Genomic DNA, 10,173 nt, shown 5'->3' with positions numbered 1-10,173 from the left:
TGCAAAATTTTCTATTAAAAGAAAATTTATCCAAAATTTCCTATTAAAAGAAAAATTAAGCGAAATTTTTTTATTAAAAGAAAAATTAAGCAAAATTTTTTTATTAAAAGAAAATTTATCCGAAATTTTCTATTAAAAGAAAATTTATCCGAAATTTTCTATTAAAAGAAAATTTATCCAAAATTTTCAATTTAAAGAAATTGTATCGGAAATTTTCTAATAAACGAAAATTTATCTGAAATTTTGTATTAAACGAAAATTTATCCGAAATTTTTATTAAAAGGAAATTTTTGCGAAATTTTCTATTAAAAGAAAATTTTTGTGATATTTTCTATTAAAATAAAATTTATTAAAAATTTTCTATTAAAAAAAAATTTATCCGAAATTTTCTATTAAAAGAAAATTTATCCGAAATTTTCCATTAAAAAAAAATTATCCGAAATTTTCTATTAAAAGAAAATTTATCTGAAATTTTCTATTAAAAGAAAATGTATCCAAAATTTTCTATTAAAAGAAAATGTATCCAAAATTTTCTATTAAAAGAAAATTTTTGCGAAATTTTCTATTAAAAGAAAATATATTAAAAATTTTCTGTAAAAAGAAAATTTATTAAAAAGTTTCTGTTAAAAGAAAATTTTCTATTAATAGAAAATTTATCCGAAATTTTCTATTCAAAGAAAATTTATCCAAAATTTTCAATTAAAAAAAATTTATCCAAAACTTTCAATTAATAGAAAATTTATCCAAAATTTTCTATTAAAAAAAAAAATTTATCAGAAATTTTTTATAAAGGAAATTTATCAGAAAATTCATTAAAAATTTCCCATAAAAGAAAATTTATCAGAAATTTTCTACAAAAAGAAAATTTATTCAACGTTTTTTATAAAAAAAATTAAACCAAAATTTTCTGTAAAAATTTAAAATTTATCCGAAATTAACTATAAAATTAACATTTATCCGAAGTTTTCCATGAAAGGAAAATACGAAATTTTCTTTAATACAATTTGTTAGAAATTTTTCTATAAAAAACCATTTATAAAAAATTTTCTATATTTAATAAATTTACAAATATTTTCCTCATAAAAAAATGCATTAGTAGTTCACAAATTCATTTCATTGCCATTCGTTTTAATCGAAATCTGTTACTAAACCCAATAGTAAAATACAAAAATCTCCAATAATTAGCAAATGATTACATTACTCTTCTATATTTTGCTATTTCAATATTTATTATAAGTGTTTGACTTCTAATACAATTTTTCCTGCATAGATTCTAATAAAACGAATTATAAAATTACACATTCATTGAATGCTTGTTTTCAATATACAGTTTATCTTTTTTTAAAACAGATTATACTAAACAGCAAATAACTAGTATTTATTTGCTAAAAGTAAAATAAAGTTTAACAAAATAAAAACTGTATAATAAGTAAAAAGCAAATGTCATTTCAATTGTAGATTAAAGTCAGAAATTTACAGTGAAGTAGTAGCATAAACTCTACTCATGCTGCTTATAAGTGGCGTCATAGAAAATTATACTACCATCAAAGGGTATATAGATAGTAGATAAAAGATACAACAGTAACTAAACTATACTTATACTAAAACAAATACATACTTAGAGAAAGAGATACATAAATGTTTTAACAAAAATCACAAACTTTCAGTCAGATAAAGTTACACTGAACAGAAATGAACACAACTGACAAATTATACTAAAGTCACTCATATGTAGATGAAACGTATAGTACATCTAACAACATATGTATGTGTATGACCTCCTGTGTAGTTTTTGTAGAAAAATCTGTTTTTAAAAATAATGTCATAGATTTAAACTACATGTACATACATAACTACTCATACATACGTACTTATATTGAAAGAAACTTTTAGATTTCCATAAGTATATCTACTCGGGGTGTGTGTGTGAGTGCTCATATTTTCAGTAAAAGATATGAAAGTATATGCTAAAATGTTTCATCTTTTTTGTTTTGTCTTTCATAATATTTTGATGCCAATAAGTCTAGAATGAAAAGAAAAAATAAAAATGTTTATTTTTTTGTTTTCTGTAATAGAGTTTTGATGTGAAAAAGGACCTAAAATACAATAGTTAAAAGCTTTATTAAATGTAGCAAATACTTAAATATTTAGATATCGAAAGAAAGCATTTTGCGTGGAAAGCTTTTCGTTTTGTTAAAAAGCTTTTGTTTCATCAAACTAGCTTTTCCTCCAAAAGGGGTAAAAAAAAAAATAAAATAAAAACACTTTTCATAATAAATAAAAATTAAATTAAAAAGATAACAAGCGGTTTCAAAAGAGTTTCTTTGTAGCTTTTCCTCCAAAAAAGTTTTTATTTAAAAAGCTTAAGAAAAATTATCTAATTTTTTTTTTCATAAAAAACATTTACTCAAGAAACATTTTTGCCAACAAAATTAAAAATAAATAAACCATTAAAAGCTTATGAAAATGGAAGCTTTTTATGGAAAAAGCTTATAAAAATGAAACCTTTTTATGGAAAAAGCGTAAAAAAGTTTTATATTATAACTTGATATAATTAAAGCCTTTTAAAAAGCTTTTGAAAGATAATTAAAACTTTTCTAAAAAGCTCCAAAAACCTTTTTTCCACAAAATCTTAAGCAAACACTTATAATAAATAAACAATAATAAATAAGAAGCATTTAAAAATAAAAGCTTTAAGAAAGCTTTTTTGAAAAAGCTTAAAGAATAAAAAAATTTTATATTTTAACTTGAGATAATAAAAGTCTTTCCATAAAGCTTTCGAATTCTAATCAAAACCTTAACATTTTTTCATAAACTTTTTTTTTTATATTAAAAGCTTGACACACTAACTTGCATTAAACACTTTGAATTTTTTTTTTAAATAAAAAAAATACTTATGCAAAATACAAAGCATTGAGAGCTTTTTATAAAATAATGTTAAGTATATAACATTTCATTTTATTATATAAAACTTTATCTTTGTTTCTTTGGTTATGTGTTTGCATACCTTTGTTAACAACAATTTATAATCGAGACAAAAAAAGGACATAATCAAAATAATAGGAAGGACAAACAAATACATATTCTTTCAAAGGCAAATAGAAACATGAATATCAATTGTTATTAAAATATATATATTAAATTAAAATGCAAAAAAAAAACCTTTGTCATTACATTCTAAGGTTACTTATTGTAGGATTTCTTTTCAAAATGTATTGAGAAAATTTTCTAAGGATTGTAAAAATTGTTTGTGTAATATATATTTTATTGATAATTTTAAAACTGCAAGTAAATATTTTTGTTTAAATATAAATTACTTTAGAATTTCCAATTACATATTTATGAAAATGTAAAAAATTAAATATATACGTTTTTGGACATTAAAATATTAAATATTTTAAATTGTTGTAAGAAGGTTTGTAGAAATTTTTGAAATTCTAAAACTTTATTAAATGGTCAAATATAATGTAAAACATGTAGGAAATTATCAATAGTTATGGCCATTGATATGATACTCTACATTTGAATTGATTTTTTGATAGTTGGGTTTTGTGAAGATTTAAGATTTAGACGGACGAAGAAATATAGTAGTACAAAACCTTTAGGTGTGCTTAAACATATTGTTCAGCTAATATCTTGTAGAATGATGTATCTTCTTATAAACTATTTTCTACACAGTAATGATTATATTGAGTAATTCAATTAATGGATCATTAACCAATTACAATTATTTGTAATTTAAATATGTTAATCATAATAATTTTGCTCAATTAAAGACTCATTTTAATTATAATTTTGTCAACTTACTTGAAATTGTAATTTGAAGTTTTGCCAATTACAATTATTTGCAATTGTAATAATCAATTACTATTACTTGTAATTATAACGAAAAAAATCAATTGAAGTAATTGTAATTGGAATTTCGTCATTTATAATTATAATTAATTGTAATTGCTTACCGCTCAGATATACATTACTAGCAATTGTTTCAACATCAATTACAATTACAAGTTATAGTAATTGGTATAGCTACAATTTTTAATTACTTCTAATGTAGTTGTCATTGAAAATGTAATTGCAATATAATCCCCCAATTCTGCTACAGAGTAACCAATTGGATACTGAGCTATTTGATGAATTTTTTAAATATTTAGTTATTATATAATACACACGAGAACAAATTGAGTAAAACAATCAAAATGACACACATAACTGCGAAATAGTCATACCAATACCACAACCACCAATTTCTAATGGAAGGAAAGGATATGAAGTTTGTTTTAAAATATTGCCTAAAAATTATTGAAGGACATAATCCATTTATTTAACCCAAAAACTACTCGTCTGTAAATATTATTGGAATACATGATCCGTTTAGTAGACCTATGTAATGCAGACATGGATTATGTTTATTAATTTTGAAAACAACATGCTCCATATCGTGCATTACATAGAACTATGTTGCAGACAGTGATGCCAGGAGATTTTTTTCAGAAATCCCTACGCTTATGGGAAAAAATCCCTTTTTTCCCTACACCCACATTTTATTTTCCCTACATTTTTCCCTACACTACTTTTTTCCATTTTTTCCAAGTTTATCTTAAAAAAATACAAAAATAACATAAAAAACTAAAATATTAGCTGTTTTATAATATACATATATATATGTTTTTTTTGTTTAATTTTTAGGAATGAAGTTTCTAGAATTTAAACTTTTACTTTCAATTTTACATCATACAAATCTTCCAACCCTGACTCTTCAGTTAAGATTAAAAAAACAAGACAATTGAGAGATTTATGGCAGTATCACGATTCGATGTTAAGAATTTATTTTATGTGCCCCCAACAAAAAATTTCATAAAATTTAATATAATTATTTTAAATAAGGTTTACTTTTGCGTTTACTTTTTGCGGTTTACTTTTATAAATTTTCAGAACATGAAATTATTTGTTTCAATCCTGAGTTACTGCATTAAGCCCCCGACTACTCTATCTATAAGGAGTCAGAATATATCGCCCTACAGGATTGGCATAATCCAAAAAAGTAGTTTCAAGAAAAAAGGGTAAGAATATTTAATGACATTTAACTATTTTCTTTGATAACTTTTAAACAAATCAAGGGATTTTAAAAATCCAAATTCAGATAGTTGAGTTTAATATGTTTCTCATCTAAATTGAAATTCAATTTTTAGTTATCTAATATTTACGAAAACGTGGGTATTAGTTTTTACGTTTACAAAAAATCGTTTTCACATCGAAAATAATAGACATATTAGAAATTTGATAAATCTATATGAAAGATTTTAGTATGTCGCATGTTTTTTAGACCTCAGTTCAAGAAACCCGAATTTTGGATTATGCCAGGCTTGTAGCGATATGTACATAGGTACACATATTGTAGAAATTACAAGCGGAATTTTTACTAACGATACACTTGAAATTGATTTCATTTTTAATTTTAAAGTTTAATACATGAAAGAGTATATTTTTAGTTGATAAAAACTATGAAATTGAAAAAATCCCTACAACTTGACAATAGTAAGAAATCTTTCCCTTTTTCCCTACACGTGAAATTTTTTAAAAAAATCCCTACAAAAAGGGAAAAATCCCTACACTTGGCATCACTGGTTGCAGATCACGTTATCCCATAATTTCAGCAAGGGACTTGTTTTGGGATTACTCCCATGCAATGCATTGATGGATTACGTGATCCTCACCTAGGACAACACAATGTTAATTGGAGTATGTTTTATATTTGGATTAGTTTTCGATCAGTCCTTTGTTGAGAACTCTTTACACGCATTTGCGAAGTAGTCACAATTTTTGCAGGGTAATTCCTTGAAATTACAAACGTATTTACTTGAAGTATTTTAGTTTCTAATTTTTTAAAGCAAATTGCTTGTTAAAACTAAAATTTTGAATATAAATTGCTGTAGCTTAATTAACATTGTCTGATTGACGGAATCGTTAACAGAATTTATGAAATTTTAAAATATGTTGAACATATTTTTCCTTTTCAAAATACTTAAAACCACTCCTCGTATTAGCACATACATTTCGAAATTTATTGCAATCATACAAATATGTTCTGTAAATATTAGGGAGGTTCCGTGCGTATCTATTCAAATCTTTCGTAATACCCCATTTTATAACCAACGTTGTCAACATTACAACAATTCGTTGTCGAAATCTAAATTTTATACACTTCCGTTGTCTAAATGTTAACAAACGTGGTAAGCTCACCATTGACAAACAATCCTTTGCCACGTTTGTAAACATTTAGAGAACGGACGTGTATAAAATTTAGATTTCGACAACGAATTGTTGCATTGTTGTCAACATTACATAGTGTTGTCGTACGTATGTACATATATACTTTGACAACGGATGTTATTGAGAAATTATAAACAGTTTGGTGTCAATTTGGTATCCGGCGTGTATATTTCTTTTTCCCTCTGTGTAACTCTTACCTTAAGAATTAGAAAGAATGACCTCTTTCCTAGATTAGGTTGATAAGCTTGAAAAGAGAATTTAAAATACATCAGATCAAAACACAAAACGCTATCGGGCCAAGATAGTTTAATCTAATTTCGACAAAGAACTGGCAATACCAGAAAGAGTTAAGCTGTGCTGGTTTAATTATTCCAATCAAGTTTATATATTCCGTTATTGCGCGGATTGCTGCCTGCAGGCTACTCTTGTGATTAAGAAGACGGTAGTATATTCCGGTTTATAGATTATAAAGTAGATCCCCATATAAGTTTTTCGCATAGTATAGATGAATACTAGATTTAAAACAAAAGTTTTTAGAGTTAAAGTTTCTCGAATTTGAATAGACTTTATGTCTTTTGTTCACCTCCCTAATATAGACATGTCTTCACAACCAACACTACTGCTGCTGCATGTTGATGTTTAAACAATTTTCTGTTATTTTCCTTTTTTCTCGGTTTTTTTTTTTTTTTTTTTGAAAAGGATTTCCAATATTTGCATATCGAATCAAAAAACACACACTCAAAACAACACTATACAAGTATGAATATGTTTCTGTTTTTTCCTTTTTAATTCTGTGAAATGAATGAATGTGTGGCATTTTGAATAATAAAAACAAAATGTATATCAAACTTAACAAGTTTGTCATACATACTCGAACATTAAACAACAATTTTGTTTTAGTTTCCGGTTCCTTATAAAAACGAAAAACTGTATTTTTTTCATTTTGCTCTTGTTTTTGCAGTTATTGCAAATTTTATTTATATGTGTTTATTGGTATTTGTCTACATGTATGGTATATGTACAACTGCAATCGGCACTATAGAAAAGTCACGTATTATCGCAAAATAACCATATGTATGTATATAACCAAGTTTATGCAAAATTACGATTTAAATTTTGTTTCCTGAAAAGAAATTAAGTTTAAATAGTTGAGCAAATAAACGTAGTAGAAGGTTGAAAATGAAAATTGAATTATGTTTGATATCGTTGAGTTTAAGATGGTTCTCATTGACTTTTAATGCGGTTCTTAGCAATATATCAGGGGGTCAACAATGAAAGAATATTTCAATGAAAAGAACATTTTTCGAAAATTTTCCATAAAAAGAACATTTTTCGAAAATTTTCCATAAAAAGAAAATTTCTAGAAAATGTTCCATGAAAAGAAAATTTCTCGTAAATTTTCCATAAATAGAAAATTTCTCGAAAATTTTCCATAAAATGAAAATTTCTTGAAAATTTTCCATAAAATGAAAATTTCTCGAAAATTTTCCATAAAAAGGAAATTTCTCGAAAATTTTCCATAAAAAGGAAATTTCTCGAAAATTTTCTATAAAAAGGAAATTTCTCGAAAATTTTTTATAAAAAGGAAATTTCTCGAAAATTTTCTATAAAAAGAAAATTTCTAAATTTCTAAAATAATATCTAAAAATAATATCAGATTAATCTTGATGAAATTTTTATTTTGACTTACATTGATTCCTTCTATTTAAAAATGTCAGCATTTTGAATCCGTTCATTCTTTCCTTCTCTCACATACTCCAACTAACATTTCAATTTAAAGCCTACAACTTAACAAAATTCTTAGAATTTTCAAAAGCTGTGCGATTTTTCAAAACGATATTTTCATCAATTTCATTTCACAAAAATAGGTTTTCCAAACAGCCAATTAAAATGTCTACTTTCCACTTTACATTTTTTAAACTGTAAGATTGAAAAAAAAAAAAAACAAAAAAAAAAAGCCTTTATGTTCTTTTATTTCCTCAGTTTTTGATTGGTAGACGACGTTGACAATCTTAACAAAGGAAGCAACAAATGGTAAATAGTATGTCAAAGTGTTCATCAATCCAGTCTTATACATGCACACTCTCACATACTTGCTAGCAAACACATGCTTAAATAGTTAAACAAAATCAGACATTTTCAACGGAAACCCATTGTAAATAACGTTGTTGTTGTATTCCTGATTCAAATCCTCTATACTTATACAATTCTTTTTTTTTATTATCCTTTTTACAGACAGAGGCGAGCAGTTAAACGTATACACAACATAAGTCTGTCAATAACTGTCTATACTGTCTTTCAATCACAAACATACGGAATAGAATAGAAAATAATCGAATTGAAAGCGCTTGCCATCGAAGGGAATAATACATTTCTAGTAGCCTAGCCTCAACTAAACTCTCAACTTGTAAGTTGTAATTCTGTTGGGGTTTAGATTGGCTGCCTTTTGTATTTTCTACAATTTTATTTGTATGTTTGTCTTTCACGGGTTGATGAACTAGAATTTCCGATTTTTTTTTCCTTTTCGCTCAAAATGTTTATCTGACCATGTTTTTTTTTTCTGTTTTGTAAGTTATTGCTGCTGTGTTATATGTGGCAAAGATTCACGATTTCATATCTTTATGGGGTATCATTTTTTTTGTCTAGATATTTTCAATATTTTTACATCTGTTAAGATTTTGTCCATCTAAAACATACTTAGTTGTTTGTTTTTCGAAGTTTGATTTGCACTGTCAGTTGTTATTGTTGCAGTATTAATGTTTGTAATACAGCAGCATATTTATAGAATTTCCTTGGTTTCTTTAGTTTCCTCTTAGTACTACTACTAGTTATTCTCTTATAGGTGTTCATACAAATAATTTTGTTTTATCTTCTCAATTTAAGTGAATTGTTAGTTGTTTGTTTGCTCTTTTTTTTTTTGTTAAGCACTATGGTCTTAATGTAATAAGTTCGGCCTTTAATGCATTCTAAAAAATGCCTTAACAGAGAATAATTGAATATTATCCATAAAAACGATAACTTTATACAAAACCAAAATTCCACGAAACTATTCAAAAAAAAATTAACAACATTTTTTTTCAACAAAATTTTACGAACATTTTTTTAATTTTTAAAAAGAAAATTTCTCGAAAAGTTTCTATAAAAAAAGGCATTTCTCTAAAATTTTCTATAAGAAGGAAATTTTGTTTCTATGAATAGAAAATTTCTAAAAAAATTTTATAAATTTATATAAATAAAATTTTATAAATTTATATAAAATTTATATAAAATTTGTCGAAAAGATTTTATAAAAAGAAATTTCTTGAAAATTATCTATTAATAGAAAATTTTCTATAAGAAGGAAATTTCTCGAAAAGTTTCTATAAGTAGGAGATTTGTCGAAAATGTTCTATAAGAATGATATTGCTCGGAAATTTTCTATAAGAAAATTTTTCGAAAATTTTCTATAAAAGGAAAATTTTCTATAACAAGGAAATTTCTCGAAAATTTTCTATAGGTAGGAAATTTCTCGAAAATCTTCCATAAGAAGGAAATTTCTCGAAAAGTTTCTATAAGTAGGTGATTTGTCGAAAATGTTCTATAAGAAGGAAATTTCTTGAAAATGTTCTATAAGAAGGAAATTTCTCGAAAATTTTCTATAAGAAAGAAATTTTTCGAAAATTTTCTATAAAAAGAAAAATTTCTCGAAAATTTTCTATATAAAGAAAATTTTTCGAAAAAATTCTTCTGTAAAAAGAAAATTTTTCGAAAATGTTCTTCTGTTAAAAGAGAATTTTTCGAAAATGTTCTTCTGTAAAAAGAAAATTTCACGAAAATGTTTTTCGAAAATTTTCTATTAAACGAAAATGTCTAAACAAGTTTCTATAAAAAGAAAATTTGTCGAAAAGATTCTATAAAAAG

This window comes from Lucilia sericata, unplaced genomic scaffold, assembly GCF_015586225.1.
Source record: "Lucilia sericata isolate MDLA Ls3-8-SP2 unplaced genomic scaffold, ASM1558622v1 Contig000227F_arrow, whole genome shotgun sequence".
NCBI lineage: Eukaryota > Metazoa > Arthropoda > Insecta > Diptera > Calliphoridae > Lucilia > Lucilia sericata.
This window is presented reverse-complemented; position numbering follows the sequence as displayed.